Source organism: Coregonus clupeaformis, unplaced genomic scaffold, assembly GCF_020615455.1.
Source record: "Coregonus clupeaformis isolate EN_2021a unplaced genomic scaffold, ASM2061545v1 scaf1403, whole genome shotgun sequence".
NCBI lineage: Eukaryota > Metazoa > Chordata > Actinopteri > Salmoniformes > Salmonidae > Coregonus > Coregonus clupeaformis.
The window spans coordinates 26,203-48,914 of record NW_025534857.1 but is presented as its reverse complement, the minus strand read 5'-3'; the positions used below and the strand labels follow the sequence as shown (position 1 = coordinate 48,914).

At 42.4% G+C, this 22,712-nt stretch overlaps 1 non-coding gene and 3 pseudogenes across 1 annotated transcript; 2 read left to right on the top strand and 2 right to left on the bottom strand.

The window, feature by feature from the left end:
- Positions 1–3,101: 3,101 nt before the first annotated feature.
- LOC121558813 lies at positions 3,102–4,729 on the bottom strand (annotated as a pseudogene).
- Positions 4,730–7,818: 3,089 nt separating this feature from the next.
- Positions 7,819–10,361, top strand: LOC121558810 (annotated as a pseudogene).
- A 4,535-nt stretch (positions 10,362–14,896) lies between these two features.
- Positions 14,897–18,455, bottom strand: LOC121557956 (annotated as a pseudogene).
- Positions 18,456–19,247: 792 nt separating this feature from the next.
- Positions 19,248–19,321, top strand: trnav-uac. The gene has a single exon. It is a non-coding gene; the product is annotated as a tRNA-Val (tRNA).
- Positions 19,322–22,712: the final 3,391 nt, after the last annotated feature.

Genomic DNA, 22,712 nt, shown 5'->3' with positions numbered 1-22,712 from the left:
AGGTCGCAGTTGTAAATGAGAACTTGTTCTCAACTGGCTTACCTGGTTAAATAAAGGTGAAATAAAATAAATAAATAAATAAAATTGTTGTAGACTCATGGAGGAGGGACTTCAGTTTGACCAAAACAAACCAGAAGACAGAAACCAAAAGGCATTCCAACCATTTTCTTTATTACATGTGTAATAGGTTTACCATGATATCACTCCAGTCCCAGGGACTACAATATTTTCAATAACCTGTTTATTAATTTATGCCACACTTTACATTAAACAATTTTTTTCTGAAAGCACAATGCCTTTTTGTTATATTTATTTTTATATATGTATAACAAAAGTATATCTGTCAAGAATATAGATAGTGTAGTTTGGTTCTATTTTACAGACTGTAAAGTTGGTGTTTTTTTGTTTAGCTTCTTGTGGGTGAAACTAAATTGTTCAAATGCGTTCCATGTCTTCACTGTTATTTTGTAACCACTACTACTGTACAGTACAAGTGTTTGTATATGAATGTCTTCTTAGATTGTGGTAATGATGAAAATGGTCGCTAATTGTGTTGCATTGGTACATAAAAAAAATGTTTGACAAATACAACTGACTAGCATAACATACATTTTCTTGCATGGACATTTTTTAAATTTTTTAATTAAATTAATTAATTATTAGAAATTAAAATGTGTGCAAGGTGTGCTCCCTCGCCTGTTAATAGGATCATGTTACTACTGTGAATCACATATGAAAGAGCCATTTACCTTGATGAGGATGTTTTAGACTTAACAAAAATATAAACATAGCCTTCAAAGTGTTGGTCCTATGTTTCATGAGCTGAAATAAAAGATCCCCGAAATGTTCCATACGCACAAAAAACATTATTTCTCTCAAATTATGTGCACAAATTAGTTTACATCCCTGTCAGTGAGCATTACTCCTTCGCCAAGATAATCCATCCACCTGACAGGTGTGGCATATCAAGAAGCTGATTAAATAGTATGATCATTACACATGTACACCTTGTGCTGGGGTCAATAAAAGGCCACTCTAAAATGTGCAGTTTTGTCACACAACACAATGCCACAGATGTGTCAAGTTTTGAGGGAGTGTGCAATTGGCAAGCTGACTGCAGGAATGTCCACCAGAGCTGTTGCCAGATAATAGAATGTTCATTTCTCTACCATAAGCCTCCTCCAACGCCATTTTAGAGAATTTGCCAGTACGTCCAACCGGCCTCACAACCGCAGACCACATGTAAACACACCAGTTCACATCCGGCTTCGTCACCTTAGAGATCGTCTGAGACCAGCCACCCGGACAGCTGATAAAACTGTGGTATTGCACAACCAAACTTCTTCACAAACTGTCAGAAACCGTCTCAGAGATGCTCATCTGCGTGCTCATCATCCTCACCAGGGTCTTGACCTGACTTCAGTTCGGCATCGTAAGCGACTTCAGTGGGCAAATGCTCACCTTTGATGGCCACGGGTACGCTAGAAAAGTGTGCTCCCAGTTTCAACTGTTCCGGGCAGATGGCAGACATCATGGATGGCGTTGTGTGGAAGAGCGTTTTGCTGAAGTCATTGTTATGAACAGAGTGCCCCAGGGTGGAGGTAGTGTTACGGTATGCGCAGGAATAAGCTAGAGACAATGAACACAATTGCCTTTTATCGATGGCAATTTGAATGCACAGAGATACTGTGATGAGATCCTGTTCATCCGCAGCCATCACCTCATGTTTCAGCATAATAATGCACGGCCCAATGTTACAAGGATCTGTACACAATTCCTGGAAGCTGAAAATGCCCCAGTTCTTCCATGGCCTGCATACTCACCAGACATGTCACCCATTGAGCATGTTTGGGATGCTCAGGATTGACGTGTAAACAACGTGTTAATGGCCATACACAAAATAGTCCAAAATAACTTCAAAAAAATTAATAACGGAAAAGTGGTGCGTGCATATGTATTCACCCCCTTTGCTATGAAGCCCCTAAATAAGATCTGGTGCAACGAATTACCTTCAGAAGTCACATAATTAGTTAAATAAAGTCCACCTGTGTGCGATCTAAGTGTCACATGATCTGTCACATGATCTCAGTATATATACACCTGTTTTGAAAGGCCCCAGAGTCTGCAACACCACTAAGCAAGGGGCACCACCAAGCAAGTGGCACCATGAAGACCAAGGAGCTCTCCAAACAGGTCAGGGACAAACTTGTGGAGAAGTACAGATCAGGGTTGGGTTATAAAAAAATATCAGAAACTTTGAACGTCCCACGGAGCACCATTCAATCCATTATTAAAAAATGGAAAGAATATGGCACCACAGCAAACCTGCCAAGAGATGGCCGCCCACCAATACTCACGGACCAGGCAAGGAGGGCATTAATCAGAGAGGCAACAAAGAGACCAAAGATAACCCTGAAGGAGCTGCAAAGCTCCACAGCGATTGGAGTATCTGTCCATAGGACCACTTTAAGCCGTACACTCCACAGAGCTGGGCTTTACGTAATAGTGCGCCGAAAAAAGCCATTGCTTAAAGAAAAAAATAAGCAAACACGTTTGGTGTTCGCCAAAAGGCATGTGGGAGACTCCCCAAACATATGGAAGAAAGTACTCTGGTCAGATGAGACTAAAATTTAGCTTTTTGGCCATCAAGAAAATGCTGGAGCAAACCCAACACCTCTCATCACTCCGAGAACACCATCCCCACAGTGAAGCATGGTGGTGGCAGCATCATGCTCTAGGGATGTTTTTCATCTGCAGGGACTGGGAAACTGGTCAGAATTGAAGGAATGATGGATGGCGCTAAATACAGAGAAATTCTTGAGGGAAAGCTGTTTCAGTCTTCCAGAGATTTGAGAATTGGACGGAGGTTCACCTTCCATCAGGACAATGACCCTAAGCATATTGCTAAAGCAACACTCAATCTGTCCCTAACAGAGTAAAGAAGATTCCATTTTAATTTGATGATGAGATTTAGTAGGGACATCCATGGAAATTCTAATCATGTGTCATGTCAACTGACTAAATATAATACTTTCTAAATTGATATATTTAATGATTTGTGAATGTAATTAATAAATTATCTGTTCCTCTCCATCGTTTAATCAGTGTGTGTGATTGACAGGAGAGATGATGAGAGGGGCTGAGTTTTGACCATCATCATTATCAGAGGGGCCTAAGCATGGAAAGAGTTTCTCTGTAAAGGTGCATCCAGTGAAAGAGTAGATATGAGACCTGGCCTCCACATCATAAAGGAGACCTGACCCTCCTCATAGTCCACAAACACCCCCACCTTCTGGGGCTTCTCTCTCAGGGATTGGAGGATAGAGTTCGTTCCGTTAAGGTACACATTCTCATCCCTTCGCGACATAGTCCAGAATCCATCCTCAGGTCTCTGTGTGATAATCCTCTTCCTGTCAATGGACTCTCTGGCCACTCCTAAATTCCATCTAGTCTTACCCTTAACTGTCACCTCATAGTAAAATCTTCCTGAGGAGAGGCCATCCTTTCCTAGGACAAACCGATGACAATCAAACCTTTTTGGATTGTGAGGAAGATTCTGTAGTGTGTTTCCACATCTTACTTGTTTTCCATCCTCTAACAGGATGATCCAGGGGTTTGCTGTATCAGGATCCAGAGTCACATCCACTGCATACTGCTGAATCCTCTTCAGTTTGACTTCAGGCAGCTTCTCCATCTCTTTATTCAGTGTCTCCTCCAGCTGAGACACAGCTCTCCTCACAGTCCCCACACACAGATCACTGTGAACACTGATCTCAGACCAGTTCTTGGTGGGTGGAGGGTTGCACACTAGGGATAGGAAGCTCTGGAGAAGTTGGAGGTGGTCCTCACTGTGGGAGAGCTGCTTCAGCTCAGTGCTTCTCCTCTTTAGATCAGTGATTTCCTGCTCCAGTTCTTTAATGAGCCCTTCAGCCTGCCTCTCTACTGCTAAATGCTTCTCCTCAATTACCTTAACAAGCTCACCCTGGCTTTTCTTAATGGAGCGCACCAGAGAAGTGAAGACTTGCACGCTCTCTGCTATCTCGGTCTCTGCGCCTCTCTTGCTGAGATCTACTGAGAGTTTGATCCTTTTAACCTTCTTCAGTCGCTCCTGGATAATCTGCTGCACTTCTGCCTCAGTTTTCCCCAGTTGAGCCTTCCTCTCTCCACACTCTTCCTCTATAGGGACAGTGTCATGAGTCTTGTGGTCTGCCTCAGTGCAGAACTGACACACACATGTCTGGTCAGTCCTACAGAACATCTCCAGGAGTCTGTCATGCTTCTTACACATCCTGTCTTCTAGGTTCACAACAGGGTCGATCAGTTTGTGTCTCTTTAAGGGTGAGGCTATTTGATGAGGCTCCAGGTGAGTCTCACAGAACGAGGTCTGACACACTAGGCAGGACTTCATGGCCTTGCGCTTCGTCCCAGTGCAGACGTCACAGGGCACTATTTTATGTTTAGAAGGGGATCCATTTCTACCTCTTTCTCTCATCTTTTTAAAATTCTCGACAACCTCTCTGAACGTTGTATTGACACGAAGCTTAGGTCGTCTGGAGAATTTCTGCTGACACAGTGGACATTGACACAGGTCCTTGCTATTCCAGTACTTTGTGATACAGGCCATGCAGAAGTTGTGTCCACATGAAGTGGAGACTGGCTCAGTGAACACATCCAGACAGATAGAGCACAGGTACTGCTCTTCAGACTGGAGACTGCTGGAGGAAGCCATATCTAGACAGAGAAGGTGGAACTATAAATTATTTCCTGGAATGAGTCAGCTCCCGATAGTTTCAGTTCCATTGTCAACACGGCATTTAGAGACACTAACCAATCTTGATTAAAGTTGTTTAACCATACAACATACAGTATAAATTAGTCAATGTACAAAATAAAGTTAAACATACAGTAGGTACTGTAGTTGATAAAGAAAACAGGAGAATGCAAGAATTCACACAGTAGAATTTATCTTCACCTGCCCTTGTTAATCTCTACTCACCTGTAACTGTGCGTGAAAGAGTGTGGGTGCTTTCTCTGATTTTTTGGTACTATATACTGTAGTATTCTTTTTAAAACAGAGACTGAATTTTTCGAATTACAGTTTCTTTTGTGGGCGCAACACACAGTCTAAACACTTCAGTTTCACTTAATAAGTGACGTTGACATGCTCCTCCCCACCCAGTGCTGCTCTGTGCTCTGGAACATAATTAACCCTTCACATGGCTGATCTCTATTCATTCTTTGTTTCATAGTAACGTGAGTCAGCATTTCAGAAAGGCCCCTTGTCATTGCTACGCATCCAATCAAAACACGTTGTAAAGAACAACTTTGCATCCTTGAATGGAACATTCCATGTTACAACTTATTTACAAAGGACATAATACGCACAAATCTCCTCAAATGGAGCTTCCAAGTAGTCATTAGTCTCTACATTAACAGCACTCACAGACAGCTAACTAACAGTATGTTATGTGTACGTATATGTAGCTTTCACCATCATATCTACTCCTGTATCAGACCAGGGTTCATCGTGTATTTCTTCTTCTGTCAAATACGTTAGCTGCACTTGATTGAGCTTCCCAGGTGCAATATAACCAATATAATTGTCCCAGAAGTACAAACCCCACCAATCTGGCACCATAGAAATATAATTATTAAATGTCTATGTCTGGCACTCCATATACAGGCTCAGTCAAACGCTCAAAGTGCCTGAAAGAAAACAAATACTATTTGAATCCAGGTCTGTCCGGTATCAGTTTGACTATTTCCTAACTCCATTTTATTCTACCCTGTGGTGGATATCAGGAATACATCCCAGATGACCCTGACCTCCATCATGTCCTTATTCTGCGACTGGCCCACTTCTGTGACGAGTACTGAGGATACGAAGAGGCAGGACGCAGACGCAGGAATCAACAAGGTCAAGGTTTACTTAACAATGAGAAAGAGAATAACAAGGAGCGAGTAAACGACACGACGCTAACAATTACACACAACAATGACTGAACAGTCCAGGTCTATATAGTGGTGGTGATGAGATGATGAGGAGCAGGTGCACTGGAGGTGATTAGGGTGCGTTGGGTTTCCATTCCTGTGTTGCCGAGGTGGTGCACTCAGACCGGTGACTCAGTAGACCGGCGAATCAGAGCGCCGGAGGGGAGCAACGGGAGGAGACGTCCTTGGTCCTTCTGCCGACTAATGGCCCTCTGGAGACGGACATGGGCGGCATCCCAGACCTGTCCGGCCCTGTGGAACCACTCGTCGACAGCGGACGCATCGGTCTGACAGGGTGTCCAATTGGCCAGGGCCGGCTGGTACCCCAGGACGCATTGGAAGGGAGTTGGCCCTGTGGAGGAGTGAACGAGGGAGTTCTGGGCATATTCTGGATGGGCGCGGTGGTGAACCTCTCCTTCAGCCTCTTGAAGGCAGCGTCAGCATCAGGGTTCCAGGCCAGCTTCTGAGGCCCACCCTTAAGGAGAGAGGTGAGCGGGGCGGCTATGGAGCTGAAGGACCTGATGAAATGCCGGTAGAAATTGGCAAAGCCCAGGAACCTCTGTAGGCCCTTGGTGGTGGGGACTGGCCATGACCTAACGGCGTCTGTCTTTTCTCTTTCCATGAACACCCCCTGAGGACTGATCATGTATCCCAGGAAAGAGATGGCCTGTTGGTGGAATTCGAATTTCTCCCCCTTCACCAACAGGCTGTGTTCCTGGAGGCGGAGTAGGACAGCTCTGATGGCCCTGACGTGCTCCTCGAACGTAGCCGCGTAGATCAGGATATCGTCGATGTACACCACCACCTGTTTACTCAGCATGTCTCGGAACACGTCATTGACGAAGGACTGGAATACAGAAGGTGGGTTGGCGAGGCCTTAGGGCATGACGCAGTATTCATTGTAGCCTGAGGTAGTGCTGAAAGCCGTCTTCCACTCATCTCCTTCCCGGATTCGGATCAGGATGTTGGTGCTCCTCAGGTCCAACTTGGTAAAGTACCGGGCCCCTCATAGCTGCTCGATGGCCAACGGAACAAGAGGGAGGGGGTACCGGTACTTGGTGGTGACTGCGTTCAGCCCCATGTAGTCAAAGCATGGCCTGAGTCCTCCGTCTTTTTTTACCATGAAGAAGAAGCTGGCGGAGGCAGGAAGGTAGAGCTTCTGATGAACCCCTGTTTCAGGGTCTCCGCCACATTCTTCTCCATGGCCTCAGTCTCCGCCCTGGAAAGGGAGTAAATGCGACTCTTCGGGGGGTTGTTGTCCCTCCATCAGGTCAATGGTGCAGTCCCAGGGCGTGTGAGGAGGGAGACTTAGCCTCTGATGAAGAGAAGATATCAGAGAGATCTGCGTACTCACGTGGAATGTTGGGCTGGAGGGCGGAATCCGGACTCTCCACTGAAGTGTTCTAATTTTGTTACTGATCAAGGTAGAAAAAGTGTGAATCAGAAATGTTAAACAAGGAATTATTTCAGATGTTTGGAAGGTTTTCCAAAAACATAAAAAACAACAGAAGTCAAATTCCACATGGGGATGAACAAATAACTCAGTCTAGGTAGATTTGACCTTGCCTGACGACTCACACTGAATTATTTAGCTGCTCTATCGATAAGAAACAAACGTTTGTGGGCGTGGCGTTTGGCCAGAGCAATGAGTCTGGGTAGCCAGGCAAGATTTGACCATTAGCAGCAAGAAATATCCCAGATTATGCCTTTAAACACACTCACTTTCGCTCATACCAACCACCAGTTTGTCAAGTCAAACCAGACAATGGGTGGAGAACTAAAGCTGAATGTATTTTCTGTTTGTAGGAAAATGCCTGTGATCGCTGTATGCTGAAAGCCTGCATCTGCTGCTTGTGGTGCCTGAAGAAGTGTCTAACATACCTGAATCAAGTAAGTGTTCTATCAGAATCAGATTGATTTTCATGTGAGACATTGATTATTCTTACTATTACACATGTTATATCATTGACAACAATCTATTTTACAATGGAGACTCATTCCAAGATGACGGCAATCACACATTGTTATTGATGATACTCCTGTCTCCTGTTCACCACAGAACGCGTACATGGCCACAGAGATCAACAGCACCAGTTTCTTTATGTCGGCGTGCAACGCCTTCGTCATCCTGGTAGAGAATGCCTTCAGAGTGGCCACCATCAACACCGTGGGGGACTTTGTCCTCTTTCTTGGAAAGGTAGCGGCCACATAGCGATCATGTAACAATTAACTCATTAGGAATTTGGGGCACCACGGAAGAAGTTGTTTAACGAGTTACCATCTCCCGAATTAAACTCTTAGAAGATATATATATATATATGTTATATACCAATAACAGTCACTTACTAATCATTACCTCATCAGTCTCATTATGAACATCGCATAATCCTTGAACCTGCAAGAACCCTAACCTTACTTATGAATCAACAATACACAAATTGGCTTAAATATTTATTTACTAGCTAACTAAATAATAACACAGAATACAGACATACTTAATGCATGAGAAAAGTATAGCGGACTAACAAAAGCATGACTGCTTTGTTATCAAAAAGGGAGGGGTCAATAGAAGGAGAGAGAGAGGGACAAAGAGAGTCGAACTTATCGTACATACATTTGGAAACTACGCTCACGGTAATCAGAATACTTATCACCCTAACCGCCGGCCGTTTGGATAAGAAATGCAATGTATTTACGTGTAGAATGTCTTCTCCGTTGTCTCTCTGTTGAAACCAATCACTCCTATGGGGAAGGTGTCAATGGGTGTAAGGCTCTGGTTTGTCCACCAGAGGTCACAATGTCCTTTGTAGAGCTTCTTTGGTAGTGAAGTGGTTGTTAGACAGATACTTCAGATGTACCAACGGTTGTCTGAGATGGGATTGTCCTTGTCACCTCGTGTCTTTAGGGAAAGTTCTAGACTACTTTACATGCCAGCTGCAGACTGGTAATGCTACGGTCTAGTGAGTTCCTTCTTCTTGTGTAGAGATTGAGAGTTTCAGAGTTTCTCACCATTTCAAACGTGTGGACTAACGTCTCATGTTTCCTGGTCTTGGAGTCTAATGTATATTTAGTTACCAAGGCTTTTATCCTCGGGTAAAAACGGGGCGTTCCATCATGCCGACACAAAGTCTGTGCTCACTTGGGCGTGGTTACTGACTGGGTAAAAGTTCTAATGAGAAAACAATTATCTCATTAGAAGGCTAAAATCACATTCTATCTTAACCAAAATACTCTCATACTTAATCATATATTTAATTCAACATGTAGATGTAAACTTGACAAGTAGAATATGTACACTTTCAGAGTTACAGTTATTTCTTGATACCATCCTTAATGACATCACAAAATAATAAACAATATGACATGATTATACTTTTAGATCACCACTGACCATTCCACACATTTGCATGTCTGAAATAATGTTCCAATGTCCAATCTTTTGACGTTACAGTTTTTAGACGGGCCACACTCTCTCTAGACAAAGGCATTCCTTTGGTGGATACCGAAAGGCAGAGAGAGAAAGTTTCTCTCCTGCATAAATGTATGACCCAGTGTTAAGGTGTCAAGAGGGGATCTGGCTATCTTCAAACATTTGCCTAGCTGATGGGTCCTTTGATCCACTGTCAGGAGAGTCATGACACCCTTTCCTCTTTTCTCCCTTTCTCACCCTCCTTTCTCTCCATCTTTTCCTGCGTGTCCAGGTACTGATCGTCTCATGCACTGCGTCTCATGCACTGCGCATGACTACACGGTGTGGGTGTTGCCGCTGCTCATCGTCTGTCTGTTGTCTTGGCTGGTTGCCCACTGCTTCCTATCTGTCTTTGAGATCGTGGTGGACATGCTCTTCGTCTGCTTCGCCGTGGACACCAAGCACAATGACCGCAGCCCCAGCCCAAAGTTCTACATGGACTAGGCCCTAATGGTGAGGGGAAGGGAGGTGAGGCTGAGTCGGAGACTATGGCTGCGTCCCGATTCTCCACCAAAAAGGAATGGATTGGTGTAATCATTGGCTAGAAGGAGTTTCAACCATTGTTAACTTCATGTTGTGTTCACTTTAGAAGAAGGGTGGAGAATCGGGATGTAGCCTTATATATGTCTCTGTTCCATTATCCACACTATCATTCCAATTACATCAGGACAAACATTCTTAGTGTTATGCTACTGTGGATAATGGAACATAGCCTGTTTTTTTACAGAGTACCACTTTAATCAATTCCTTTATGGTGAATAGCGTTTAGGCACATACTGTATTACACTAAATTATACTTGCCCCCTATCATGTCAACACAGAACACACACGGTCACTCTCTCTCTCTCTTCTCTCTCCCTCTCTCCAGGAGTGTGTAGAGAACAGTAAGAAAATGTTGTAAAGGGATCGGCCCAAGACGGTCATGAGATGAAGTACATGGGGAGTTAACAAAACCATTCCAACAGAGAATAAATAGTTTTTTAGGTGTTAAGGTTGAAAATGTGGGCACTGATAAGCATTTAAATTGGAAGTCAGTGGCTGTACAGTAACATGCTATAAATGACATCAGAGCTCAGGCTCTGCGCCTTGCAGCGCTATATGGGTTTTGACTGACAGCTGTTCTGAAGTTCAACACTGCACGCGACAAGAAGTTGCCCCCATCCCGCCCGTTTATTGGGCAACTTTTGTTTGCTTGAGTGAGAAATGCTGTAAATGAAGAGGACTCTATGTATTTTGAAAGATGAGACGTTGAGGATTATAAGAAATACCGCTTTGATGTTATACAAGTAAGCCAAACACCTGTGAGTCCAAATGTGTACTTCACATTTCCATATCAACAACTCATGTCATATACAATGCCAACGTTTTTGATCACTATGTGTGATGTCAAGTTACAAGATGACATGGCGTCATACCCTGGGTTGTTCTGAACAGAATGAGCCTATTTTTGTCTATTGTGAAGAACATTTGCAGCAGAACAAGCACCTGAATGTACTCATTGGTCCTTTCTATGCAGACCAAAATTACAATCTGTTTCTCCAAATTGCCTTACGAAAGCCTAACACCTCAAGATCGTCTTTTATAACCTAGCTAGTCATGCTGGCAATAGAACAAGCTTTCTTTTTGGATTGCGTAAACAACAATAGTAATTGTGTGTTGGCGGGGAATGCAGGGTTGTGTTCCAAACCAAACAACTACTAGTGTGCTTGCTCTAGTTCCTCAATGACACAGCTAGGAGAGCTCAAAAACGCACCTTATAGTTGAAGACTCTTCTTTGAGTCCTAAATGTCCATTGACATTAGTTTGGAGAGGTGTGTGGCCACTTGGAGACACCAGTTAGTCCTCTCATTCAAACCCTTGTCATTTTTTTGTATTATGTTGCACCTACCCCACATTTTCCAGGAATAGTCTTATCATGTTACTGATTGTAACAAATGAGGCGAAAAATACAGTAAATGTAAAATGCACATAAAATCACCAGTCTAATGTTTGGATTCAGTCTTGTGTCAGGTGAACTGTTGTGTCCTCAATTTTGGTCTAATAATTTTCACATACACTCCAAACTGTTCCTTTTCAATTGCTACCATGCTTATGCATATGCTCTTCATATTTCTTCTGTAAGAAACATTTCAATTTAGCTTTATCCGTATTGGCCAATTCATCATGAAGTTAAAGGGAAAATCCACTCAACAACATTTTGTATTTTTTTCATTCGTCCACTGTAGATACAGTTCCAACATGTTTTGCATCATCATGATGATGTGGCAGGTGACACTTTGCTTCTTGGAAGTCCAATATCTTGAAAACTTGACACCTGACATGTCAAACATTGTGGGACTGTTCAACAATGAACTAATGAAACAAATACCAAAAAATCGATGTTGAGTGGATTTTCCCTGTAACTCCATAATCTAGAACCATCCACCCAAAATGCTGATGAAGACGATAGTAAAGTTTAACACTTGTTTATTGTTGTAGACTCATGGAGGAGGGACTTCGGTTTGACCAAAACAAACCAGAAGACAGAAACCAAAAGGCATTCCAACCAATTTCTTTATTACATGTGTAATAGGTTTACCATGATATTTGTTAAATATATTGTCTTATGTTAAAGGAAAAGCATTATCATAACTGACAATCCCTATATTGTGGCAACATTGAGTCATTACTGCTTATTGAGTTTTTAATACTCTATACATAGAAAAATGATTATCTATGACGGTATCTCTATTTATGAATGCAAACAGAGTTTTAACCCAGAATATTTTTAATAACATTTTTAGCAGAGTAATAAAACAACAAAAATAAGGAATGTCCACCTGTGTTTGTGAGAGCTGTGGGGTAAGAGAGGTTCAGATCAATGGGGACATGGGTTTGTGTCTGTATGTCATTAAGATATCCACTAAGAGGGAGAAACAATAAAATGATATATAGTGAATTCAATCTACACACAATACCCCATAATGACAAAGATAAAAACAAGTTTTTATACATTTTTGCAAAGAAAAAATAAATAAAAAATAATACTGGAAATATCACATGTACATAAGTACTGTCAAATAAATTGAACACACTCCCCCCTCATATAGTTACAGTGCCTTGCAAAAGTATTCCTCCCCCTTGGAGTTTTTCCTATTTTGTTGCATTACTACCTGTAATTTAAATTGATTTTTATTTGGATTTCATGTAATGGAGATACCAAAATAGTCCAAATTGGTGAAGTGAAATGAAAAAATAACTTGTTTCAAAAAATGCGAAAAAATAAATTACAGAAAAGTGGTGCATGCATATATATTCACCCCCTTTGCCATGTAGCCCCTAAATAAGATCTGGTGCAACCAATTACCTTCAGAAGTCACATAATTAGTTAAATAAAGTCCACCTGTGTGCGATCTAATTGTCACATGATCTGTCACATGATCTCAGTATATATACACCTGTTCTGAAAGGCCCCAGAGTCTGCAACACCACTAAGCAAGGGGCACCACCAAGCAAGCGGCACCATGAAGACCAAGGAGCTCTCCAAACAGGTCAGAGACAAAGTTGTGGAGAAGTACATATCAGGGTTGGGTTATAAAAAAATATGCGAAACTTTGAACATCCCACGGAGCACCATTAAATGCATTATAAAAAAATTGAAAGATTATGGCACCACAGCAAACCTGCAGAGAGGGCCGCCCACCAAAACCCATGGACCAGGCAAGGAGGGCATTAATCAGAGAGGCAACAAAGAGACCAAAGATAACCCTGAAGGAGCTGCAAAGCTCCACAGCAGAGATTGGAGTATCTGTCCATAGGACCACTTTAAGCCGTACACTCCACAGAGCTGGGCTTGACGTAAGAGTGGGCCGAAAAAATAAGCAAACACATTTGGTGTTTGCCAAAAGGCATGTGGGAGACTCCCCAAACAGATGGAAGAAAGTACTCTGTTCAGGTGAGACTAAAATTGAGCTTTTTTGCCATCAAGGAAAACACTATGTATGGAGCAAACTCAACACCTCTCATCACCCCGAGAACACCATCCCCACAGTGAAGCATGGTGGTGGCAGCATCATGCTGTGGGGATGTTTTTCATCGGCAGGGATTGGTAAACTGGTCAGAATTGAAGGAATGATGGATGGCGCTAAATACAGGGAAATTCTTGAGGGAAACCTGTTTCAGTCTTGCAGAGATTTGAGACTGGGATGGAGGTTCACCTTCCATCAGGACAATGATCCTAAGCCTATTGCTAAAGCAACATTTGAGTGGTTTAAGGGGAAACATTTAAATGTCTTGGAATGGCCTAGTCAAAGCCCAGACCTCAATCCAATTGAGAATCTGTGGAATGACTTAAAGATTGCTGTACACCAGCGGAACCCATCCAACTTGAAGGAGCTGGAGCAGTTTTGCCTTGAAGAATGGGCAAAAATCCCAGTGGCTAGATGTGCCAAGCTTATAGAGACATACCCAAAGAGACTTGCAGCTGTAATTTCTGCAAAAGGTGGCTCTACAAAGTATTGCCTTTGGGGGTGGGGGGGGGGGTGAATAGTTATAAACGCTAAAGTTTTCTGTTATTTTGTCTTATTTGTTGTTAGTTTCACAATAAAAAATATTTTGCATCTTCAAAGTGGTAGGCATGTTGTGTAAATGAAATGATACAAATACCCCCAAAATCCATTTTCATTCCAGGTTCCAGGAAAAATGCCAAGGGGGGTGAATACTTTCGCAAGCCACTGTATATACAGGAAAATAAGCTTAGGCCTAACCCCAGAGAGATAGAGATATGCTGGTGGCATGCTACGACACCGATATGCATTTATTTATGTCAGATGGCTACTGCATCTGCTATACAGATATAGACCTACAGAAGAAAGGTCATTAGTTAATTTTCTATCTGAATATGTTGTATAAAGATAAGCATTATATTGTTAGATTATAGGAATAACTCTGGTAGGCCTAAAATGTTCTTCCTCACCTCAAATTCAACTGCCAGAGTCAGTGGGATCGCCAGGGGCACACTACCTTCATATCTAATGCCTGCAGTAGCTAAAGCTTATAGCCACACCTTCCCCAAACGTTTCTAAACTGTAATAGGGTAATATAGAAAGTAAGTTAAGCCATTGTTTATAGGGAAAATACGTGCAGAATGGCAAATGTAAACCAGGGGAAAAAACGCACCAACCCCCCAAAAAAAACACACAACCCTCCCCAAACCAATAAAAAAGTTTTGACAACCCTCCCATATTTTGGACCACCCCTTCCCCAGTCATTTTCAATCTGTCCCTAACAGAGTAAAGAAGATTCAATTTTCATTTGATGATGAGATTTCAGAGGACATCCATGGAAATTCTAGTCATGTGTCATGTCAACTGACTGAATATAATAATTTCTAAATTGATATATTTAATGATTTGTGAATGTAATTAATTAATTATCTGTTCCCTCTCCATCGTTTAATCAGTGTGTGTGATTGACAGGAGAGATGATGAGAGGGGCTGAGTTTTGACCATCATCATTATCAGAGGGGCCTAAGAATGGAAAGAGCTTCTCTGTAAAGGTGCATCCAGTGAAAGAGTAGATATGAGACCTGGCCTCCACATCATAAAAGGAGACCTGACCCTCCTCATAGTCCACAAACATCCCCACCTTCTGGGGCTACTCTCTCAGGGAGAGGATAGAGTTATTGGGGGGTTTTGTAGGCGTGTGGTGACGAGTCCCGTGTAGCTCAGTTGGTAGAGCATGGCGCTTACAATGCCAGGGTTGTGGGTTTGATTTCCACAGGGGACCAGTATGAAAAAAAAATGTATGCACTCACTAACTGTAAGACAAATACAACTGACTAGCATAACAGATTATTAACAGGTACCTTTCTGTCTGAAAAAACTCCACCTCAGTCTAGAGCTTGTTTAAAGTCTTCTTGCATGGACATTTTTGGAAAGTTTGTGATTATTTATTTTTTTAAATTTGTGCAAGGTGTTCTCCCTCGCCTGTTAAAAGGATCATGTTACTACGGTGGCTCAAACATGAAATAGCCATTTACTCTGATAAGAAAGTTTTATATTACTTTCTGTAAGACAAATAGTGAAGTTGTCAAATGTCAGAGGCAATGCATGATCATAACTGACAATATCTAAATTGTGGAAACGTTAAGTCATTTCTAAACATTTTATGCAGATTAATAAAATAAAATGAAAACAGTCAATATCCACTTGTCTTTGTGAGAGCTGTGGGGCAAGAGAGGATCAGTTCAATCTTGGACATGGGTTTGTGTCTGTATGTCATTAAGATATCCACTAAGAGAGACAAACAATAAAACAACATACCCAAATATAAAAACAATAATGTATATATACCCAACAATAAAACAATATATTGAACGAAATTACATATTTGTGATGGTGATGTGGTGATTTGGAAATTGCTCTGTATTAGACCAGGGTTCAAAGTGTATTTCTTCTTCTGTCAAATATGTTAGCTGCACTTGATTGAGCTTCCCTGGTGCATTGTAACCACATCATCAATCTGGCACCATAGAAATATAATTATTAAATGTCTATCTGGCACTCCATATACAGGCTCAGTCAAACGCTCAAAGTATCTGAAAGAAAACAAATACTATTTGAATCCAGGTCTGTCCTGTATCAGTTTGACTATTTCCTAACTCCATTTTCCTCGACCTTGTGGTGGATATCAGGAATAAATCTCAGCTGACCCTGACCCCCATCCTTTCCTCTATGCTATGACTGGCCCACTTCCACCTGGGTACCGTGGCCATCCTTACCTTGATCCACAACCAGCTCAAAGGGAAAACAGGTCCTCCATCACATTCAGCTACATCCACAACCATCTCAAAGGCTAAGGATGTGCCATTTCATTAGCTTCTCTTTGAGAGAGAATAAGAGGTTAAGAGAGAGAAAAATTGTCAGCATTAGACCTAAATTATATTAATAATTAAAGCAACATAACTTGTGTTACTTTTTAATTTAATTTGTGTTGATTGAAGTGACTATTAGCTTAGCAACCGCGTGACTCAGCAAAAAACCCTAAATCAAATTATGCATTGCCTCCTTTCTAGAGTATCTTTGATGACGGTTGGGTTTGTGATGCTAACGTTATCTCACAAATGTGCGATGTTTGAGGTGGAAAAACCTAAGCCATTTATAATGAACAAGTCTCGATCTTTCAACATTACATTGGGGGTTAATGCACTCGGTATATTAAGATGTACAGAACAGTTTCCATTTTAATTTGATGATAATATTTCAGAGGAGATCTGTGGACATTCTAATCATGTGTAATGTCAACATGACTATATATACTAATTTGTAAAAATATCGATACATGTAATGACTTGGAAAAGTAATCTGATTTGTTTAATCAGTCTGTGTGATTGACAGGAGAGATGATGAGAGGGGCTGAGTTTTTGACCATCATCATTACCAGAGGGGCCTAAGCATGGATAGAGTGTCTCTGTAAAGTTGCAGCCAGTGAAAGAATAGATATGAGACCTGGCCTCCACATCATAAAAGGAGACCTGACCCTCCTCATAATCAATAAACAACCCAACCTTCTGGGGCTTCTCTCTCAGGGATGGAGGATATAGTGGGAGGTACAGGCTTGGTACACATTCTCATCCCTTAGCGTCACAGTCCAGAGTCCATCCTCAGGTGTCAGTGTGATATTCTCCTTCCTGTCAGTGGACTCTCTTGCCACTCCTAAATCCCATCAAGTCTTCCCCTTAACAATCACCTCATAGTAAAATCTCCCTGAGGAGAAGCCATTCTTTCCAAGAACAATGGCAAAACGATCAAACCTTTTTGGATTGTCAGGAAGATTCTGATCCGTGTCTCCAGTTCTCACTTGTTTCCCATCTTCAGACAGGATGAGCCAGGGATGTGCTGTATCAGGATCCATAGTCACATCCACTGCATACTGCTGAATCCTCTTCATTTTGACTTCAGGCAGCTTCTCCATCTCTTTATTCAGTGTCTCCTCCAGCTGAGACACAGCTCTCATCACAGTCCCCACACACAGATCACTGTGAACACTGATCTCAGACCAGTCCTTGGTGGGTGGAGGGTTGCACACTAGGGATAGGAAGCTCTGGAGAAGTTGGAGATGGTCCTCACTGTGTGATAGCTGCTTCAGCTCAGTCCTTCTCCTCTTTAGCTCAGTGATTTCCTGCTCTAGCTCTTTAATGAGCCCTTCAGCCTGCCTCTCTACTGCTTTCTGCTTCTCCTCAATTACCTTAACAAGCTCACCCTGGCTTTTCTTAATGGAGCACACCAGAGCAGTGAAGACCTGCACACTCTCTGCTTTCTCTCTCTCTGCTTCTTTCTTTCTAAGATCTACTGAAAGTTTGATCCTTTTAACCTTCTTCAGTCGCTCCTGGATAATCTGCTGCACTTCTGCCTCAGTTTTCCCCAGTTGAGCCTTCCTCTCTCCACACTCTTCCTCTATAGGGACAGTGTCATGAGTCTTGTGGTCTGCCTCAATGCAGAACTGACACACACATGTCTGGTCAGTCCTACAAAACATCTCCAGGAGTCTGTCATGCTTCTTACACATCCTGTCTTCTAGGTTCACCACAGGGTCGATCAGTTTGTGTCTCTTTAAGGGTGAGGCTATCTGATGAGGCTCCAGGTGAGTCTCACAGTAAGAGGTCTGACACACCAGGCAGGACTTTAGGGCCTTGCGCTTCGTCCCAGTGCAGACATCACAGGGCACTATTTTAGGTTTAGGACGGGACTCATTTCTACCTCTTTCTCTCATCTTTTTAAAATTCTCTACAACCTCTCTGAACGTTGTATTGACACGAAGCTTAGGTCGTCTGGAAAATTTCTGCTGACACAGTGGACATTGACACAGGTCCTTGCTATTCCAGTACTTTGTGATACAGGCCATGCAGAAGTTGTGTCCACATGAAGTGGTGACTGGCTCAGTGAACACATCCAGACAGATAGAGCACAGGAACTGCTCTTCAGACTGGAGACTGCTGGAGGAAGCCATATCTAGACAGAGAAGGTGGAACTATAAATTATTTCCTGGAATGAGTCAGCTCCCGATAGTTTCAGTTCCATTGTCAACACGGCATTTAGAGACACTAACCAATCTTGATTAAAGTTGTTTAACCATACAACATACAGTATAAATTAGTCAATGTACAAAATAAAGTTAAACATACAGTAGGTACTGTAGTTGATAAAGAAAACAGGAGAATGCAAGAATTCACACAGTAGAATTTATCTTCACCTGCCCTTGTTAATCTCTACTCACCTGTATCTGTGTGTGAAAAAGTGTGGGTGCTTTCTCAGATTTTTTGGTACTATATACTGTAGTATTATTTTTAAAACAGAGACTAAACACTTCAGTCTAAACACTTCAGTTTCACTTAAGTAAAGTAACGTTGACCTGCTCCTCCCTACCCAGTGCTGCTCTGTGCTCTGGAACAGAATGAACCCTTCACATGGCTGATCTCTATTCATTCTTTGTTTCATAGTAACGTGAGTCAGCATTTCAGAAAGGCCCCTTGTCATTGCTACGCATCCAATCAAAACACGTTGTAAAGAACAACTTTGCATCCTTGAATGGAACATTCCATGTTACAACTCATTTACAAAGGACATCATATGCCCATATCTCCTCAAATGGAGCTTCCAAGTAGTCATTAGTCTCTACATTAACAGCACTCACAGACAGCTAACTAACAGTATGTTATGTGTACGTATATGTAGCTTTCACCATCATATCTACTCATGGCCAGTTTCTAGGAATTTTATTGGGGGGTTTTGTAGGCGTGTGGTGATTAGTCCCGTGTAGCTCAGTTGGTAGAGCATGGCGCTTACAACGCCAGGGTTGTGGGTTCGATTCCCACGGGGGACCAGTATGAAAAATAAATGACGTAAATGTAATGTAATTATTGATACATTCTTGGTACAAAAGTGTGAATCAGAAATGTTAAACAAGGAATTACTGCAGATGTAATGAAGGTTTTCTAAAGACATCAACTACAATAGAATTTGCAGGGGATGAACAAATACTGTCAGTCTATGTGGATTTGATCCTTAATTAACCTTTTACTGCAGTGGGCTAAATCAGGGTCACAAAGAGTGTTTACTGTTAGTCTTAAACAAATCAACTTTGAAACAAAGTATACACCTCACACAAATGGTTATGGGCTTAACAAAAAGAAGACACCTGTACCATGTCTGATATAGAGTTGAAATGTAATCAAGTTTGCATCCCAATATTACACTTTATATATATCACAGAAGACTGAAATAAAACAAAACTGTTTGACATAGCAACACCGGATTTTCGGCTGTAATAAAAAAAAAAAAAGATTATTTATGAAATTATTAAACATATTGTGAACATTCCACCCATGAGGCCACTAGGCCATTTGACTGCAGGGAAGGGCTACATAAGCAGCAGGAAATATCCAAGATTGTTCTTTTAAATGTACACACTTTCACTTATATCAACTCCCAGTTTATCAAGTCAAGCCAGACAATGGCTGGAGAACTAAAGCTGAATATATTTTCTGTTTGTGGGAAAATGCCTGTGTTTGCTGTATGCTGAAAGCCTGCATCTGCTGCTTGTGGTGCCTAAAGAAGTGTTTAACATACCTGAATGGTTTTACAGGTTACCACTTTAATCCATTTCTATATGGTAAATAGTGTTTATGCACATATTACACCAAACTCGCCTTGTTAGCGTTTACGATACTTGCACCTATTGTCTCAACACCCAACACACACATTCACTCTCTCTCTTCTTCCTCTCTCTCTCTCTTTAGGAGTTTGTGGAGAACAGTAAGAAAATGGCGGGAAGGGATCTGCTCGTCATTTATGGCACACTTTACATGAAAGCTTTATGTTTTCTTTAAAGCGCAATGCCTTTTTGAAACATATTTTGTATATAACAAAAGTACATCAGTCAAAAATACTGTTAGTGTAGTTTGGTTCTATTTTACAGGTTGTAGAGTTTTTGTTTTGTTTTGCCTCTTGTGGGAGAAACAGCCATCACTGTTATTTGTTAACCACTATTACCGTACACTACAAGTTTTTGCATATCAATGTCTTTTTGCATTGTGGGATTGATGGTGGTGGTTGCTACTTGTGATGCATTGTTCCTTGACAAATACAACTGACTAGCATAACAGATGATTAACAGGCACTTTTCTGTCTGAAAAAACTCCATCTCAGTCTATAGCTTGTTTAAAGTCTTCTTGCATGGATATTTTTGAAAAGTTTGTGATTATTTTGTATTCTAAATTTGTGTAAGGCGTTCTCCCTCGTCTGTTAACAGGATCATGTTACTACGGTGGCTCAAACATCAAATAGCCATTTACTCTGATAAGAACGTTTAATATTACTTTCTGTAAGACAAGTACTGAAGTTGTCTTATGTCAGAGGCAATGCATGATCATAACTGACAATATCTAAATTGTGGCAACGTTGAGTCATTACTGCTTATTGAGTTTATAATACTCAATCCACAGAAAAAGGGATTCCCTATGACTGCATCTTTATTAATGAATGAGTTTGTGTTATAACACAGAATTGTTATAAACATTTTATGCAGATTAATAAAAGAAAATGAAAACAGTCAATGTCCACTTGTCTTCGTGAGAGCTGTGGGGCAAGAGAGGATCAGTTCAATCTTGGACATGGGTTTGTGTCTGTATGTCATTAAGATATCCACTAAGAGAGACAAACAATAAAACAATATACCCAAATATAAAAACAATCATGTATATATACCCAACAATAAAACAATATATTGAACGAAATTACATATTTGTGATGGTGATGTGGTGATTTGGAAATTGCCCTGTATCAGACCAGGGTTCAAAGTATATTTCTTCTTCTGTCAAATATGTTAGCTGCACTTGATTGAGCTTCCCAGGTGCAATATAACCAATAGAATAGTCCCAGAAGTACAAACCCCACCAATCTGTCACAATAGAAATATGATTATTACATGTCTATGTCTGGCACTCCAGTCAAACGCTCAAAGTATCGGAAAGAAAATATTCAAATACTATTTGAATCCAGGTCTGTCCTGTATCAGTTTGACTATTTCCTAGACCGGCAAATCAGGGCGCCGGAGGAGAGCAACGGGAGGAGACGTGACAGTGCGGTTCTCACGGCAGGACTTCACCAGCCATGAAGACGACCCCGAGGACGAGGAGCGGGCCGGTCAGGGCAGCGACGGTGGAAGTCCTTAATTAGGTTGGGGTCCAGAACGCCCCCAGCTGGAACCTAGCTCTTCTCCTCAGGGCCATACACCTCCCAGTCCACCAGGTAACGGAGCCGTCCCCCACGGAACCTGGAGTCCAGCAGGTCCCTCACAGCATATGCCGGACTTCCATCAATGTTCAGGGGCGGAGGGGGCGTATCCCGGGGGAAGGTATCCGCCAGAGGACCAGCAACCACCGGCCTGAGGAGAGACACATGAAAAGTAGGTGAGACACTGTAGTGCGGGGGAAGGAGCAGCTGGTACGGCACCTCATTAATCCGCCGGAGGACTTTAAACGGCCCCACAAACCGGGGGCTCAGTTTCTTGCAGGGCAGGTGGAGAGGGAGGTTTTGAGTGGACAGCCAGACACGATTACAAGTCTGGAATACGGGAGCCTCACTGCGGTGGCGGTCAGCTTGGTCCTTCTGCAGACGAATGGCCCCCTGGAGACGGACATGGGCGGCGTCCCAGACCTGTCCGGCCCTGCGGAACCACTCGTCGACAGCGGAAGCATCGGTCTGGCTGTGTGTCTAAGGGACCGGGCTGGCTGGTACACCAGGGAGCATTGGAAGAGGTGAGCCCCATGGAGGAGTGAACGAGGGAGTTCTGGGCATTATCTGCCCAGGGAAGAAACCTCTTCCACTCACCCTGCTGGTCCTGACAAAGGCAACAAAGAAACTTCCCCAGCTCCAGGTTCATGCGCTCCACCTGCCCATTTGACTGAGGCCTATACCTGGAAGTGAGGCTGGCCATGGCCCCGATCTTCTCCAGGAAAGCGTTCCACACTTGGGAGGTGAATTGGGGGCCACGGTCCGAGACGATGTCCTCCGGAAGTCCATAGTGCCGGAAGACCTGTTGGAACAGGACCTCAGCAACCTGGAGAGCAGAAGGAAGACCAGTTAGTGGCAAAAAAACGGCATAATTCTGAGAATCGTTCTACGACCACCATGACTGTGATGAAGCCGTCAGAACGTGGGAGGTCGGTGACAAAGTCTATGGACAGGTGTGATCAAGGTCGCTGAGGCACTGG